The 16,860-nt window shown below is 41.7% G+C and overlaps 1 protein-coding gene across 8 annotated transcripts in view; it reads left to right on the top strand.

Annotated features, from left to right (window-relative positions):
* The first annotated feature begins 228 nt into the window (after nucleotides 1-228).
* Nucleotides 229-16,860, top strand: part of LOC106568969 (CMP-N-acetylneuraminate-beta-1,4-galactoside alpha-2,3-sialyltransferase) — an 88,807-nt gene continuing 72,175 nt past the window's right edge. The window contains exons 1-4 of one of the 8 annotated variants that reach the window (XM_045693887.1): nucleotides 229-527; nucleotides 1,188-1,352; nucleotides 3,156-3,296; nucleotides 10,374-10,514. The gene's annotated coding sequence lies outside the window, so the exon portion shown is untranslated. Of the gene's footprint in view, nucleotides 528-556; nucleotides 940-969; nucleotides 1,135-1,187; nucleotides 1,353-3,155; nucleotides 3,297-9,039; nucleotides 9,085-10,373; nucleotides 10,515-16,251; nucleotides 16,297-16,860 lie in introns of those variants that run through there. The other 7 variants (XM_045693888.1, XM_045693892.1, XM_045693889.1 and 4 more) reach the window with 7 other exon arrangements.

Genomic DNA, 16,860 nt, shown 5'->3' with positions numbered 1-16,860 from the left:
CACATTGTTTTTTCATTGGAATTTGGTTGTGCTCTTCGATGGTTGAAAGCATAATGATAAACACATTGGAAATTCTAACTTTTAGCTGTCTTTTTGAGTGGGTGAATATAGGTTGTGATGTCATTGATCAACGTCTCAACAAAATATTATCCATTGAATTATACATTTTTGGGGGGTATTTTTTAATATATATATTTTTTACCCCTTCTCCCCAATTCCGTGACATACAACTGGTAGTCCACGTTGAAATGACATGTGTGCACAGTGGGATGTGAGGAACATGATGTTGAGCAAGATGGTTTGGAGAAAAAAGAACGCGGCGCGAGCGAGTGGTCGCGTGATATTTAAAAAAAACATTTTTAGGGAGATTTTCTGAAGTCTGAAGGTCTTCAATTCTGCTAAACTGAGTTCTCGGGATTAACATGATGATGGTCGGTAAAGGAGGGGGGATACGGTGGCGACCTCTTCGTTGTTTAAACTAGTCTAGCCTTTTCTCAACAACGGGCAAATCTGAAAGAGAGGCTGAGGTAACGACCAAAAACGAATCTGTTTTCTTGTAGCCAGCTCGATGTATTAGGGAGAAGGTCCTGTTTTTACACGACGTAGGACATAGGTGAATGTTAGCTAGCGTGTTATTTGAGACAACCGCTATCTTGCCTGGCTTCCAAGCTAAGTGTTTAGCTAGCTAACGTACCTTGGGTAATGTTTTTGTAAATGACTATCGTGAATACAGTTTACAGTGGTGATTGCAATAGCTATATTCAATAACTCATTATGGAACCTCACAAACCCAAGGCAATTTCACTACAGTGTATTTGATTTCACTGTGTAGCTAACGTTAGCTAACAAGCCAAGAGTTAGCTGAAGAAGTTAGCTATCCGTACTAATTTTCTTTTCTGTGGGTTTTGTGGGTGCCAACCCGACTGCTACTAGGGAAAGGTAATTTTATGTCCAACAAGCTGCCTACATAGTTTTTATTGAGAAACGGCTGCATTTCTGCAAATAGAAATTGGAATTAATGGACCGTTATTTTCCTACGTGACGTTACGTGCTAGAACAAACCTTGGATGTAGTAATCGTTAGCCAAACAGTTTCGCAACTAAAACGAGAGTTTCCATGGTGGGACACATTCAGGTAGGTCCCTCCCGTTCCGTTTGCTTCCGTTTTAATACGTTTTTTTGTAACAGAATCGGCGTAATGACTACGGACGGACTGGGACTACAATTCGGCCCTGACATTTTATCCACTCCAGCCCACATCCACTGCCTGCTCCGTACTCCAGCACCCTACACTTGTGAGGAGAAAGACATTAAAAAAAAAAAGTTTTATGCGATTGGAGAACACATTGGGAGGTATCTTAGACCATTCCTCTATACACAATTTTTCCAGATTCTTAATATCCTACCTAGCCTGCGTTTATGGACTGTCCTCTTCAATTCAAACCACAGGTTTTCAATGGCGGAGACTGAGATGGCCATTGCAAAATGTTGATTTTGTGGTCAAGTAACCTTTTCTTTGTGGATTTTGATGTGTGCTTGGTTATTGTCTTGCTGGAAGATCCACTTGCGGCCAAGTGTTCACCTCCTGGCAGAAGCAACCAGGCTTTTGGCTAAAATGTCCTGGTACTATGGGGCTATTTTGCTTCCACTGGTTCTAGGGCCCTTGTTAAGGTCAACGGCATCATGCACTTTACCTAGTACCAGGATATTTTAGCCAAAAACCTGGTTGCCTCTGCCAGTAGGCGGACAGTTGGCCGCAAGTGGGTCTTCCAGCAAGACCGTTACCCCAAGTACTAATCAGTCAACCATTTCTGTACCAGTGACTGGTGAGACATGGTCCTAATCCTGTTTTAAAAAAAAAAAATTATTACCAGCTGATGTTTAAAACCATTGCGATATGTAAAAACACCAACTCACCACTATAACTGTGCTTCTGCTCTAGCCATTTTGTTTGCCTCCTTGTTATGCTGTCTTATTTGTCTCAGCACCTTCTCTGATGTCTCTCTGTTTTCTCTCTGCCAGTCTGCTTAAGCCTTATGTTATAAAAGCCAAGCTAACAACATAGGCTATATTGCAAATTAGTACCTGTCATGTATTCCCCTGAATCAACAGCTACTGTACCCTAACAGCCTGGCCTCATAGCCATACAAAACATAATTTATGTATTTCTGATACCTACTAAAGGTTACTTAAGACAAACAAAAGTAGGGAAGTTGGACACACCAATATCATACCTCCCCTCTTAATGTAATGGTGAGAGGTTAGCATGTCTTGGGAGGTATAACATTTGTGTGTTTAACTTTCTCACATCATTCACGATTCATTGAGGATTATCCGTAATCATGGAAGCATCCACATTAAGTAGCTGACAAGCTGGGTGTGCTTTACCTGTTAAAACAGACTTCTTTATCTTCCCCATGAGCACTGATCTTAGCATAATGGAAAAGTGAAACTAATAGCACTTTCTGGTGATCCACCTTATTGCATAAACACCGCATTGGGTAGTTGTGGTTGTGCAATAAGGTTGTGGCGCCGCTAAGTATGGCCGAGGGGGGCAGAGATTTTTGCGTGTTTGAACACTGTAACTGCCATTTTCTGCAATCTAGAGCAACAAAATTGCCTTATAACAAATGTAAAAAAGCATTGGTCTAGATTACAATGCCTCTCTTACATTCTTTGGGCAGAGCCCAAGAGTAGATTGGGTAAGGTTTGACATAGCCTAAACCAGGGATCATTTTTTTTTTCTTCCCATGAGTGGATGGTGGGGAGCCGGAACAATTTGTACTGCAAATTGACTGCAAGAAGCCTGGACAGATATAATGTTTGACTCAAACGAAGTCATTTCAAACCTTGCTTACCTTTTCATATATGATCACGTGTCTCTTTATTATGTATGAGAATACTTGTACAGTTTTCCAAAATGTAAAATCAATTGGAGCTGATATCCTGGTGTCTTATGTCCAACAATGAAAATGCAAAAAAAAAATATATTTCTTTGTTGCTCAGAACTTTGTGGGGGGGGGGGCGGAGCAAATAAAACACACCAGGTGGGGAACCCTGTCCTAAGCCATTTCTCACAGCCAGACAGCCTATTTGCACACAACATTGACTCCTTCATCCTCAACTCCCTTTTCCTCCTCTGCATCTGTCCTGTAGGCGATGTGCCATGTGAATGACTGAGAACCACCATGAAGCCCTCACACAAGCTGCTGTTCGTCCTGTGCCCCATGCTGGTCCTGGGCTTCATCTACTACTCCTCTGGGAAGCTACACCTGCACATATGGGGCCAGAAGCCACGTGAGTTACACTAGACAACCTACACCTCTCTCCAATCATCCATCCATTCGCCTGTCTATTTGCTAGACTGCTGGTCTGCCTCTTTTTCAATTGACTTTTCAGTCTGTTGATTTACCTGTCTTTGTGTGTCTGTCTCCTTGTCGGTCAAGCTACTGTCTCTCTGTCTGTCAACCTGTGTGCTTGTCAGTCAGTCCGTTGTTCACGGATGGTCTCGTCTGTCAGTTTGTGTGTCAAGTCTTCCTCACTTCCTGTTGCCGTTTTGGACCACAAGCGTATATCTCGATTTGCCCGCTAGTCCCATCAGTCAATGCCTCCCCCGGTCCCCTTGGGAGAGCTTAATTAGAGTTGATGTACAGCCGCTCAGACTCCCTGTCTGACTTCCTGCTACTAGAGAGGATTGCAACAGACCATGCAAGACAGGTCTAGCTGTTAGCTATATACTGTACATGTATTACTATTCCATAGGTAGCCCATTTCTCTCATCCATTTCCTGTAGTTGACGAGGACTACATTTCCACCTGGACGGTACTTCTACAGCAGGGTTTCCTAACTGGCGGCCCGCGGGTTTTATTTTTTTTTATTTCTGAGCAAAAAAAAACATTTTTACAATTTTATTGTTAGACATAAGACTAAGAACACCAGGAAATCATCTCCAAGTGATTTTAATTTTGTAAATCTGTTTACAAATGTAAGCAAGGTTTGATATGTTTGTTTTATGCAAATATTATATCTGTTTGGGTTTCTTGCGGTCAATTTGCCATTGACAAATTATTTGTAATCATGTTCCGGCCCACCGACCATCCGCTGTGGTCAGCGCCCAAACCCACCTGGCATTTTTGGATTTTGGCTGGTTATGAATCAGGGTGATGGAGAGGGTTATGTAACGGTGGAAAATCTGAAACCTGACACGGCGTAGATGGTGGTGTGATGTTTCACTAGTGCGGGTCCCTGAAACTGTTCTTTGTAACCAGTAGAGAGGGCTAAAAGTTTTCCAATTAACATGCCGTGGAAATATTTGAACTGGTAGGTGGAGGTGTGGTTCATATCAGCAGGGAACACTGTATTTGTGCTTCTCAGTGGAAAAAGTTTTCATTTTGTGCTTTAGACTATGGTTGCCTCTGAGAAACATGTAGCCGGAGACGTTGTGTTGAAGAAAGCTTGAGGGGCTACAAGAATATCAGTTTGACACTTCAAGTTTTGGGGTCTTGTCCACCGGAGGGTACAGTAACAGCACAGTGAGACAAGGCGTCCGACGGGACGGCTAGCTTTTGGATGCCATCCTAAGTATCGGACTTCCTCAAGTTATCGCCGCGGCTCCAATAACTTGTCTTACTCTTTGTATACTCCTCCCATTAAATTAGTAATAAACATTGGAATTTTAGATGGGTGTGTTCCTTGAAAGAAACTTATTTGAGTCTTTCATTTTACTCCCTTGAAGTTGTATTTTTTTGTCATTCGAGTTATTCCAAAATGATGAATTGGTTATTTGAAATATATTCAGAAATGATTTATGAGGGTTCCGAAGTCACTGTTTCCAATTATATTTCTCACAACACCAAGGTGGAAAATATTTATTCCAGAAAAATACTTTTTGGGAGTTGGTGCTTTTTGCACGCTGCTGCCAGATGTTGAGGTCCTGATGTTTTGTTTGTCCAAGAGGACAGGTAGCATGTTGACAAGTCCCTTTTGTGTGCTCTCCCAAACTCTGACCTTGTGATCTGTTATTTCACCAGAGAGAATCAAACAGGATAATCCCTGTTCTACACTTTTGAAGTATTCTACTCTGGGAGTCTTTGAGTCACCGTTCAAGGTGCATACCTTTTTAACTACTGTTATGTAAATATGTATCCTTACAATGAATAGGCTACATTTTATTTTGGCGTTTTACAATGTAGGCCTAACACTAAACTGGTGTGTCACAAACCCTGAAATGGTCAACCGAGCAGGTAGGCTATAGGGCTGAGTCCTCATGTTTGAACCCTGATTTGAAGGCTATTTTGGCCTTTGACATGACCTACCTGACCCCTTGAACTTCAAACAAGTTAATATGAATGTTTTCATACCCGCTGTGGCAACTCGAGAGGATGTTTGACACTTCTGAAGTTGCCGTGACAAGACCCCTGTGTGCATCGCCTTACACCGTCAATATTTAGGGTCCCCGGTTTCCCTCTCTGATTTCATTACTCTCAAGGATTAGAGCAATGATGCCCACATTGCCCATATACTACACTTGGTTATAGTGTCAGGAGACTGAGCCCCCTCTCCCAAGTCCAATTGCACGTCACTGACTAAGGGGTCTTTATTCATCTCTCATAAAGATGCCTTGGCTGGATTTGAGTGAGTGCGTCAATTTGACAGTCAGTCTGTATCCGTTTAATATCAGAGCCTCTCGAGGCCTGTAAGGGGTCCTCCACTACAGTCAAATTGAATTAACTGTGACAGCCGGAAACGGCTTGACGGTGTGCAGTAGGAAGTGAGACTATTAGCCCCCGTTGACTTATGTATGATTAAGGCTTAGTTAGCATTGGAGAAGAGGACATCTTGACATGTTATCGTTTCTCCCAGCCCTCATCACTGCTGTCTGCCACCCTCGGCACTGTCACGCAGGTGTGACTCAACTGTGAAAGACCACACCTGTGTTTGAAGTATAACCAGTTTGTAGTTTGCGTCGACGACAATCTATGCAGCACATTAGCCACCTATGGTTTAATAGACGGCTTTTGTTCTTTCTACACAGCTAGGTTTTTATCTAGGCAAGGCAGCAAGCACGCTTGGCTATATGGTTACAATTAGTTCAGCTCCTAATTGGGAATTGTATTTGTTAACACGGACTTGTTGTACCATTTGAGAGAGAGTTTGGTTAAAATGCCAGTTTATGGCATAGGTATGTGCATCTTTCCCTTCTATATACATGCTTTCCAATACCGGAACGATATGTTTTAGTTTGAAACAAATCGATGCGATATGAGGATTTGTTGCATAAACACATTGGGAAATTAATCTAAATTCAAATCTGCTGCTGATGGAGCTCATGAGCTGGGCCTCTGAGCTGGATTTGTCTGAGCTGACTTCTCTCTCTCACTCACAGAGAGAGAAAATTATGTTTGTCTATGGTATGTACTATGTAGAAGCCTGATTTGAGCCATAAATCAGACTAGGCATCTACCACTCCACTGTCAGATTAGGGGACGCAGTAATGTTCCCTCGACCCAAGGTTCTGAAATCCCATCACCCACTAATTAACTTGTCATTTTTGCCAATTTAATTGTTAGCGGTTTGCAGTAACAGATTGAGTTGGAAACGATGATGCATCTTCAACTATCATTCTGAAGACTAAGATGCCTAGTTTATGGCATAGTGTTTTATTTTAAATACGTTTGATCTTTTTCCTGAATTGTGTACATTTTCACCTCAGATTCTTATTACCCAAATGTTTCCAGATTAAATTCTCTGGTAATTTTATCCAATTTTGCATTTAGATTTTTTTTGTTGTTGAATAAAACACTGTTACTGTTGTTTGTCCATAAACCATAATGTTATGCTACTTGAAGTTTACATTAAGCTATAATATTTATTACATAAAAACATTGTCTATGGACATGTTTCTCATTACCGTCATTGCTGTAAAAACTCTATTTTTTAAATAAAGTTGTAGTCACCCATGATGCATCCTCTAGAGCAGGTATTCCCAAACATTTTCAAACAGTCCATTTTATATTTCCCAACGGGCTATACATGTGGGTGAGGTTTTTTTGTTGCCCGAGAAGCCTCATTTTACTGCCAGAAATAAAATGAATCCATCTAGTGTTCAGCGAAATAACAACACAATGTCAAATACATGTAGCCTAGTCAAATAATGAACATCCAATCACATTAACCGTTACTCTCTCGCGGGAATTACACTAACGGTCCGTATGTAGCCAAACGTAGCTGCTGCTCATATTGGTATCTGTACTGATGGCGCAAAAGCCATGACACGGAGACATATTTGAGTGGTAACGCACGTGCAAGCAGTTGCTCCCGACGCCACTTGGGTACACTGCAGCATCCACTGAGAGGCTCTTGCTGCCAAGGGAATACCTGACAGCTTGAAAGACATTTGACACACCAGTGAAAATGGTTAACTTTGTTAAAGCAAGGCCCCTGAACTCTCGTGTATTTTCTGCACTATGCAGTGGTATGGTCAGCGACCATGTAACGCTTTTTCAACATACAGAAGTGCGCTGGTTATCAAGAGGCAAAGTATTGACACACCTTTTTTTGAATTGAGACGAGCTTAGAGTTTTCTTTACTGACCATAATTTTCACTTGTCTGACTGCTTGCATGATGACGAGTTTCTCACACGACTGGCCTATCTGGGTGATGTTTTTTGTCGCCTGAATGATCTGAATCTAGGATTACAGGGACTCTCCGCAACTATATTTAATGTGCGGGACAAAATTGAGGCTATGATTAAGAAGTTGGAGCTCTTCTCTGTCTGCATTAACAAGGACAACACACAGGTCTTTCCATCGTTGTATGATTTTTTTTGTGTGCAAATGAACTCAAGCTTAAGGACAATGTCAAATGTGATATAGCAAAGCACCTGAGTGAGTTGGGTGCACAATTACGCAGGTACTTTCCTGAAACGGATGACACAAACAACTGGATTCATTATCCCTTTCATGCCCTGCCTCCAGTCCACTTACCGATATCTGAACAAGAAAGCCTCATCGAAATTGCAACAAGCGGTTCTGTGGAAATGGAATTTAAATCAGAAGCCACTGCCAGATTTCTGGATTGGGCTGCGCTCAGAGTATCCTGCCTTGGCAAATCGCGCTGTTAAGACACTGATGCCCTTTGCAACCACGTACCTATGTGAGAGTGGATTCTCGACCCTCACTAGCATGAAAACTAAATACAGGCACAGACTGTGTGGAAAATTATTTAAGACTAAGACTCTCTCCAATACAACCCAACATTGCAGAGTTGTGTGCATCCTTTCAATCACACCCTTCTCATTAACCTGTGGTGAGTTATTCTCAATTTTCGATGAACAAATCAGGTTTTATATGTAAGATGGTTTACTAAAGAGCAAAATTATTGATCATTATTATTTGTGCCCTGGTCCTATAAGAGCTCTTTGTCACTTCCCATAGCCGGGTCATTCATTCTTATGTTTAATAAAGGTATCGTATAGTGTGTGTGTGTGTGTGGCAGGCTTACAATGATGGCAAAAAACATTTGAGAGTGCGCTGACCCTGGTGCTAGAGGGGATACGCAGCTGGAGGTTGAATGTTTGAAGTGGTACGGGACTATAAAAAGTTTGGGAACCACTGCCCTAGGGCAGTGTATTGCTTTGACTTGACTGTTTGTCTTTGAGAAACAACAAAAAAGTGTGTGTGTCAGTCACGTTACACCGTTTTATTGAATGTAATCTTTCAATGATTAGTCCTGTCACAGGCGTAGAATCTTCAAGTCCTATAGTATGCCTTTGCTTTTAACCCCTCATCATCTGTTACTTTTTCAGCTGCTCCATCGCTTTTCTAGTGGTCCCTGTAAAGAGAAGTAATGTAATCATATTTCAACACTAATTCAGCTCAGTGCAGTTGCCTCGTCCGCAGTGGTTTTTGAAGACAATTGTTTGCACAAGCCGTTAGCTGTTCTGCGAGACAGAAAAAAGGATAGTGAAATGGAATTTGAATTGTGGCCCAGTTGTACATATCACGCCCAAAATCCACGCTGTGTAATGTGTCTCGACAGGTTCTGTGAGTGGTAACAGTCAACGAAGATTATTGGAATTTGCAGGTGAGACAAAATTTGCATTTTTGTATTATATTTTTTTTAACATTAGGGGCCGGGGTAATTTGGACATGGCACAGTATATTGTAGAAGATATTAAAGGAATGGTTTCATTATCCAGATCCAGCCACTGTTTCTTCGTTCTTCGGTGCTGCGCTCAGATCTCAGGGCATAGTGGCTTTTCCTTTGTCTCAGTGGAAACAAGGGAACCGATGGTAGAGGAAGCCAGTTGGATAATATTACCTCAGTTATGGAGAGAATGAGACAATTTTTTTTTTATGTTTTGGGAAGTTAAAAAACATATGTCTCTCACAAGACTATACTCTATGATTAGCCTAGTTTGGGTGTTGGCTCAGCATAAAATCTTTCTTTAACTACACAGTGTCGACCACTTTCAACCATTGCAGTTTCTTAAGTAGCAGACAAGCAGGGTGTGCTTTGCCTGTTGTTATTAAAACAGACTTCTTTATCTCCCCCCTCCCCATGAGCACTGATCTTAGCATAATGGAAAAGTGAAACTAATAGCACTTTTTGGTGATCCACCTTATTTCATAAACACCGCATTGGGTAGTCTTAGATCGGTTGTCTCTAAAGAGCGTGAAGGGTTCTCCCGAGGATTTTTTTAACAAGGTTGTGGCGCCGCTAAGTATGGCCGAGGGGGGCAGAGATTTTTGCGTGTTTGAACACCTGTATCTGCCATTTCTGCAATCCAGAGCAAACAATGTGCCATATATATATATATATCTATCTCTATCTATATCTCGCTATCTCTATCTATCTATATCATTGCTCTAGATTACAATGCCTCTCTTACATTCTTTGGGCAGAGCCCAAGAGTAGATTGGGTAAGGTTTGACATAGCCTAAACCAGGGATCATTTTTTTTTTCTTCCCATGAGTGGATGGTGGGGAGCCGGAACAATTTGTACTGCAAATTGACTGCAAGAAGCCTGGACAGATATAATGTTTGACTCAAACGAAGTCATTTCAAACCTTGCTTACCTTTTCATATATGATCACGTGTCTCTTTATTATGTATGAGAATACTTGTACAGTTTTCCAAAATGTAAAATCAATTGGAGCTGATATCCTGGTGTCTTATGTCCAACAATGAAAATGCAAAAAAAAAATATATTTCTTTGTTGCTCAGAACTTTGTGGGGGGGGGGAGCAAATAAAACACACCAGGTGGGGAACCCTGTCCTAAGCCATTTCTCACAGCCAGACAGCCTATTTGCACACAACATTGACTCCTTCATCCTCAACTCCCTTTTCCTCCTCTGCATCTGTCCTGTAGGCGATGTGCCATGTGAATGACTGAGAACCACCATGAAGCCCTCACACAAGCTGCTGTTCGTCCTGTGCCCCATGCTGGTCCTGGGCTTCATCTACTACTCCTCTGGGAAGCTACACCTGCACATATGGGGCCAGAAGCCACGTGAGTGACACTAGACAACCTACACCTCTCTCCAATCATCCATCCATTTACCTGTCTATTTGCTAGACTGCTGGTCTGCCTCTTTTTCAATTGACTTTTCAGTCTGTTGATTTACCTGTCTTTGTGTGTCTGTCTCCTTGTCGGTCAAGCTACTGTCTCTCTGTCTGTCAACCTGTGTGCTTGTCAGTCAGTCCGTTGTTCACGGATGGTCTCGTCTGTCAGTTTGTGTGTCAAGTCTTCCTCACTTCCTGTTGCCGTTTCGGACCACAAGCGTATATCTCGATTTGCCCGCTAGTCCCATCAGTCAATGCCTCCCCCGGTCCCCTTGGGAGAGCTTAATTAGAGTTGATGTACAGCCGCTCAGACTCCCTGTCTGACTTCCTGCTACTAGAGAGGATTGCAACAGACCATGCAAGACAGGTCTAGCTGTTAGCTATATACTGTACATGTATTACTATTCCATAGGTAGCCCATTTCTCTCATCCATTTCCTGTAGTTGACGAGGACTACATTTCCACCTGGACGGTACTTCTACAGCAGGGTTTCCTAACTGGCGGGTTTTATTTTTTATTTTTTCTGAGCAAAAAAAAACATTTTTACAATTTTATTGTTAGACATAAGACTAAGAACACCAGGAAATCATCTCCAAGTGATTTTAATTTTGTAAATCTGTTTACAAATGTAAGCAAGGTTTGATATGTTTGTTTTATGCAAATATTATATCTGTTTGGGTTTCTTGCGGTCAATTTGCCATTGACAAATTATTTGTAATCATGTTCCGGCCCACCGACCATCCGCTGTGGTCAGCGCCCAAACCCACCTGGCATTTTGGGATTTTGGCTGGTTATGAATCAGGGTGATGGAGAGGGTTATGTAACGGTGGAAAATCTGAAACCTGACAGGGCGTGGATGGTGGGGTGATGTTTCACTAGTGCGGGTCCCTGAAACTGTTCTTTGTAACCAGTAGAGAGGGCTAAAAGATTTCCAATTAACATGCCGTGGAAATATTTGAACTGGCAGGTGGAGGTGTGGTTCATATCAGCAGGGAACACTGTATTTGTGCTTCTCAGTGGAAAAAGTTTTTATTTTGTGCTTTAGACTATGGTTGCCTCTGAGAAACATGTAGCCGGAGACGTTGTGTTGAAGAAAGCTTGAGGGGCTACAAGAATATCAGTTTGACACTTCAAGTTTTGGGGTCTTGTCCACCGGAGGGTACAGTAACAGCACAGTGAGACAAGGCGTCCGACGGGACGGCTAGCTTTTGGATGCCATCCTAAGTATCGGACTTCCTCAAGTTATCGCCGCGGCTCCAATAACTTGTCTTACTCTTTGTATACTCCTCCCATTAAATTAGTAATAAACATTGGAATTTTAGATGGGTGTGTTCCTTGAAAGAAACTTATTTGAGTCTTTCATTTTACTCCCTTGAAGTTGTATTTTTTGTCATTCGAGTTATTCCAAAATGATGAATTGGTTATTTGAAATATATTCAGAAATGATTTATGAGGGTTCCGAAGTCACTGTTTCCAATTATATTTCTCACAACACCAAGGTGGAAAATATTTATTCCAGAAAAATACTTTTTGGGAGTTGGTGCTTTTTGCACGCTGCTGCCAGATGTTGAGGTCCTGATGTTTTGTTTGTCCAAGAGGACAGGTAGCATGTTGACAAGTCCCTTTTGTGTGCTCTCCCAAACTCTGACCTTGTGATCTGTTATTTCACCAGAGAGAATCAAACAGGATAATCCCTGTTCTACACTTTTGAAGTATTCTACTCTGGGAGTCTTTGAGTCACCGTTCAAGGTGCATACCTTTTAACTACTGTTATGTAAATATGTATCCTTACAATGAATAGGCTACATTTTATTTTGGCGTTTTACAATGTAGGCCTAACACTAAACTGGTGTGTCACAAACCCTGAAATGGTCAACCGAGCAGGTAGGCTATAGGGCTGAGTCCTCATGTTTGAACCCTGATTTGAAGGCTATTTTGGCCTTTGACATGACCTACCTGACCCCTTGAACTTCAAACAAGTTAATATGAATGTTTTCATACCCGCTGTGGCAACTCGAGAGGATGTTTGACACTTCTGAAGTTGCCGTGACAAGACCCCTGTGTGCATCGCCTTACACCGTCAATATTTAGGGTCCCCGGTTTCCCTCTCTGATTTCATTACTCTCAAGGATTAGAGCAATGATGCCCACATTGCCCATATACTACACTTGGTTATAGTGTCAGGAGACTGAGCCCCCTCTCCCAAGTCCAATTGCACGTCACTGACTAAGGGGTCTTTATTCATCTCTCATAAAGATGCCTTGGCTGGATTTGAGTGAGTGCGTCAATTTGACAGTCAGTCTGTATCCGTTTAATATCAGAGCCTCTCGAGGCCTGTAAGGGGTCCTCCACTACAGTCAAATTGAATTAACTGTGACAGCCGGAAACGGCTTGACGGTGTGCAGTAGGAAGTGAGACTATTAGCCCCCGTTGACTTATGTATGATTAAGGCTTAGTTAGCATTGGAGAAGAGGACATCTTGACATGTTATCGTTTCTCCCAGCCCTCATCACTGCTGTCTGCCACCCTCGGCACTGTCACGCAGGTGTGACTCAACTGTGAAAGACCACACCTGTGTTTGAAGTATAACCAGTTTGTAGTTTGCGTCGACGACAATCTATGCAGCACATTAGCCACCTATGGTTTAATAGACGGCTTTTGTTCTTTCTACACAGCTAGGTTTTTATCTAGGCAAGGCAGCAAGCACGCTTGGCTATATGGTTACAATTAGTTCAGCTCCTAATTGGGAATTGTATTTGTTAACACGGACTTGTTGTACCATTTGAGAGAGAGTTTGGTTAAAATGCCAGTTTATGGCATAGGTATGTGCATCTTTCCCTTCTATATACATGCTTTCCAATACCGGAACGATATGTTTTAGTTTGAAACAAATCGATGCGATATGAGGATTTGTTGCATAAACACATTGGGAAATTAATCTAAATTCAAATCTGCTGCTGATGGAGCTCATGAGCTGGGCCTCTGAGCTGGATTTGTCTGAGCTGACTTCTCTCTCTCACTCACAGAGAGAGAAAATTATGTTTGTCTATGGTATGTACTATGTAGAAGCCTGATTTGAGCCATAAATCAGACTAGGCATCTACCACTCCACTGTCAGATTAGGGGACGCAGTAATGTTCCCTCGACCCAAGGTTCTGAAATCCCATCACCCACTAATTAACTTGTCATTTTTGCCAATTTAATTGTTAGCGGTTTGCAGTAACAGATTGAGTTGGAAACGATGATGCATCTTCAACTATCATTCTGAAGACTAAGATGCCTAGTTTATGGCATAGTGTTTTATTTTAAATACGTTTGATCTTTTTTCCTGAATTGTGTACATTTTCACCTCAGATTCTTATTACCCAAATGTTTCCAGATTAAATTCTCTGGTAATTTTATCCAATTTTGCATTTAGATTTTTTTTGTTGTTGAATAAAACACTGTTACTGTTGTTTGTCCATAAACCATAATGTTATGCTACTTGAAGTTTACATTAAGCTATAATATTTATTACATAAAAACATTGTCTATGGACATGTTTCTCATTACCGTCATTGCTGTAAAAACTCTATTTTTTAAATAAAGTTGTAGTCACCCATGATGCATCCTCTAGAGCAGGTATTCCCAAACATTTTCAAACAGTCCATTTTATATTTCCCAACGGGGCTATACATGTGGGTGAGGTTTTTTTTGTTGCCCGAGAAGCCTCATTTTACTGCCAGAAATAAAATGAATCCATCTAGTGTTCAGCGAAATAACAACACAATGTCAAATACAGGTAGCCTAGTCAAATAATGAACATCCAATCACATTAACCGTTACTCTCTCGCGGGAATTCCACTAACGGTCCGTATGTAGCCAAACGTAGCTGCTGCTCATATTGGTATCTGTACTGATGGCGCAAAAGCCATGACACGGAGACATATTTGAGTGGTAACGCACGTGCAAGCAGTTGCTCCCGACGCCACTTGGGTACACTGCAGCATCCACTGAGAGGCTCTTGCTGCCAAGGGAATACCTGACAGCTTGAAAGACATTTGACACACCAGTGAAAATGGTTAACTTTGTTAAAGCAAGGCCCCTGAACTCTCGTGTATTTTCTGCACTATGCAGTGGTATGGTCAGCGACCATGTAACGCTTTTTCAACATACAGAAGTGCGCTGGTTATCAAGAGGCAAAGTATTGACACACCTTTTTTTGAATTGAGACGAGCTTAGAGTTTTCTTTACTGACCATAATTTTCACTTGTCTGACTGCTTGCATGATGACGAGTTTCTCACACGACTGGCCTATCTGGGTGATGTTTTTTGTCGCCTGAATGATCTGAATCTAGGATTACAGGGACTCTCCGCAACTATATTTAATGTGCGGGACAAAATTGAGGCTATGATTAAGAAGTTGGAGCTCTTCTCTGTCTGCATTAACAAGGACAACACACAGGTCTTTCCATCGTTGTATGATTTTTTTGTGTGCAAATGAACTCAAGCTTAAGGACAATGTCAAATGTGATATAGCAAAGCACCTGAGTGAGTTGGGTGCACAATTACGCAGGTACTTTCCTGAAACGGATGACACAAACAACTGGATTCATTATCCCTTTCATGCCCTGCCTCCAGTCCACTTACCGATATCTGAACAAGAAAGCCTCATCGAAATTGCAACAAGCGGTTCTGTGGAAATGGAATTTAAATCAGAAGCCACTGCCAGATTTCTGGATTGGGCTGCGCTCAGAGTATCCTGCCTTGGCAAATCGCGCTGTTAAGACACTGATGCCCTTTGCAACCACGTACCTATGTGAGAGTGGATTCTCGACCCTCACTAGCATGAAAACTAAATACAGGCACAGACTGTGTGGAAAATTATTTAAGACTAAGACTCTCTCCAATACAACCCAACATTGCAGAGTTGTGTGCATCCTTTCAATCACACCCTTCTCATTAACCTGTGGTGAGTTATTCTCAATTTTCGATGAACAAATCAGGTTTTATATGTAAGATGGTTTACTAAAGAGCAAAATTATTGATCATTATTATTTGTGCCCTGGTCCTATAAGAGCTCTTTGTCACTTCCCATAGCCGGGTCATTCATTCTTATGTTTAATAAAGGTATCGTATAGTGTGTGTGTGTGTGTGGCAGGCTTACAATGATGGCAAAAAAACATTTGAGAGTGCGCTGACCCTGGTGCTAGAGGGGATACGCAGCTGGAGGTTGAATGTTTGAAGTGGTACGGGACTATAAAAAGTTTGGGAACCACTGCCCTAGGGCAGTGTATTGCTTTGACTTGACTGTTTGTCTTTGAGAAACAACAAAAAAGTGTGTGTGTCAGTCACGTTACACCGTTTTATTGAATGTAATCTTTCAATGATTAGTCCTGTCACAGGCGTAGAATCTTCAAGTCCTATAGTATGCCTTTGCTTTTAACCCCTCATCATCTGTTACTTTTTCAGCTGCTCCATCGCTTTTCTAGTGGTCCCTGTAAAGAGAAGTAATGTAATCATATTTCAACACTAATTCAGCTCAGTGCAGTTGCCTCGTCCGCAGTGGTTTTTGAAGACAATTGTTTGCACAAGCCGTTAGCTGTTCTGCGAGACAGAAAAAAGGATAGTGAAATGGAATTTGAATTGTGGCCCAGTTGTACATATCACGCCCAAAATCCACGCTGTGTAATGTGTCTCGACAGGTTCTGTGAGTGGTAACAGTCAACGAAGATTATTGGAATTTGCAGGTGAGACAAAATTTGCATTTTTGTATTATATTTTTTTTAACATTAGGGGCCGGGGTAATTTGGACATGGCACAGTATATTGTAGAAGATATTAAAGGAATGGTTTCATTATCCAGATCCAGCCACTGTTTCTTCGTTCTTCGGTGCTGCGCTCAGATCTCAGGGCATAGTGGCTTTTCCTTTGTCTCAGTGGAAACAAGGGAACCGATGGTAGAGGAAGCCAGTTGGATAATATTACCTCAGTTATGGAGAGAATGAGACAATTTTTTTTTTATGTTTTGGGAAGTTAAAAAACATATGTCTCTCACAAGACTATACTCTATGATTAGCCTAGTTTGGGTGTTGGCTCAGCATAAAATCTTTCTTTAACTACACAGTGTCGACCACTTTCAACCATTGCAGTTTCTTAAGTAGCAGACAAGCAGGGTGTGCTTTGCCTGTTGTTATTAAAACAGACTTCTTTATCTCCCCCCCTCCCCATGAGCACTGATCTTAGCATAATGGAAAAGTGAAACTAATAGCACTTTTTGGTGATCCACCTTATTTCATAAACACCGCATTGGGT

This window comes from Salmo salar, chromosome ssa14, assembly GCF_905237065.1.
Source record: "Salmo salar chromosome ssa14, Ssal_v3.1, whole genome shotgun sequence".
NCBI classification, from domain to species: Eukaryota; Metazoa; Chordata; class Actinopteri; order Salmoniformes; family Salmonidae; genus Salmo; species Salmo salar.
Note: the sequence above shows the minus strand (reverse complement) of the source record. Positions and strands in the feature narration are given on the sequence as shown.